This window comes from Grampus griseus, assembly GCF_964374135.1.
Source record: "Grampus griseus genome assembly, chromosome: 18".
NCBI classification, from domain to species: domain Eukaryota; kingdom Metazoa; phylum Chordata; class Mammalia; order Artiodactyla; family Delphinidae; genus Grampus; species Grampus griseus.
The window spans coordinates 78340093-78341959 of record NC_139012.1 but is presented as its reverse complement, the minus strand read 5'-3'; positions in this window follow the sequence as shown (position 1 = coordinate 78341959).

Below are 1867 nucleotides of genomic sequence, written 5' to 3'. Positions count from 1 at the left end.
TCAGTCGTGGTTCTGGCGTTGTGGACACCATTTGACAAAACCTGTTGTCGAGATTCACGGTAACAAAAGACCTGACAGCAGGGGTGGTTTTGATTCTGAGGAAATCCCAGGTTACGCGTTAGCACTAGTTTGTTTGCTCACCAGGGAGAGATCCGATGGCACGTCTCATTTTGATTCAGATATGATGACGCCACGCAGAGCACGTGTGTGGTCGGTCCCGGCCCCCGGGCCGGGGGAGCTTCCAGAGCCGTGTCCTCCGTGGCTGTGGCCCCTCCTCCTTCTCCGTAGACTTGGTGGGTGTGTGTCACATTTTAGTGACATGTCTTCCCAGGGCTCCTTCAATCCTGAGGTTCTCGTGTACTGTTCTAGGTGGGCTGTGGTTGCAGCTAAAAAGAAGGATAAAGCAAATGGAGAGATGCTTCTTGGTTCTTGAATCTCAGGGTTACGTTTAGCTGGAGGTGATTATTTTCACTCTTTGAAACTACGAATATATGAATAGTATTTGGGGTTTGTTTTCCCCAAGGGTACAAGGAAAGCTTTATGGCTAAGACATTAAAATACCTGACCTAATGTGGATTCTGCTGTCTTGGGCTCTTTATGTCCCAGGTGTTGGGGCTTCTGACGTGACCCAGTGACGCTCCCCCTTAGCAAGCCCAGTGTCCGAGTTTCCCTCCATCCACCTCCACCTGTGTCAACCGAACCACCGCCTAAGACTTGGCTCAGGTGATGCGTCTCCCCCGAAAGCTCCCCGAAACCTCTAGCTGGAGATGATCCCCCCTCCCCAGGACATTCTCCCACAGTCTGTTTCTTCTCATGTCCTCATCCTCTTTTCCTCATTTTTCTGGCACGTTTCACTCACTGACTTTTGTCACAGTTAATCTTCTGGTTCTGATGTAAGCCCCTTAGATCAGAAACTGTGTTTATTCTTTACATATTTCCCAAGCTTAATGACTTGCTTTGTGGTCACTGATACATAAAAATTGCTGGCTGACTCACCAGTGAATCTCCATTCACTTATTAACTCAGCAGTGACTTACTGGGAGGGTCGGGGGCTGGAGGACACGTTTTGCCCAATGCGCTGGGTGGGCTCCTATGACGCGCTGGTCCCCCCATCCCGTCCCGGCCCTGCTTGATGTTGACGGTGGTTTGGGTGCTGGCTCGACTGCCCCTAAGTCTCACGTGGTGCCCGTCTACACCTCCAGGGCAGCCGTTCTGGATGGTCCTGGGTTTCCCGACCTCGATGGCCAGAATAAGCATGATTCTCGGGGAAGGTGGAGCTTGCTCCGCGATAGGTTACGTACCTGCTGCCCGGGGCGTGAGGGCTGTAACTCAGTGTGATGAGCGTTACTAGCAAACACACGCGAATCATGAGGGTGTCAGTGCTCAGAGCCAGGGTAGCAAACTACTTCCTGGTGAAGCTGCAAAGCCTGGCTTTGATGCTAAGAACAGGGCAGAAGGATGCAGTGCACGTTGTCAGAGCAGTCGTTTCAATGACATCTTGATGATTTTCCCATCATCAATATTTTTCTTTACTTCTTTTTTTTTCTTAAATAAAGCTTTCTTCTTTTTTAAAAAACATCTTTATTGGAGCATAATTGTTTTACAATGGTATGTTAGTTGCTGCTGTATACACAAAGTGAATCAGCTATACGTATACATACATCCCCATATCTCCTCCCTCTTGCGTCTCCCTCCCACCCTCCCTATCCCACCCCTCTAGGTGGTCACAAAGCACCGAGCTGATCTCCCTGTGCTATGCGGCTGCTTCCCATTAGCTATCTGTTTTACATTTGGTAGTGTATATATGTCCATGCCACTCTCTCATTTCGTCCCAGCTTACCCTCCTCCCTCCCCGTGTCCTCAAGTC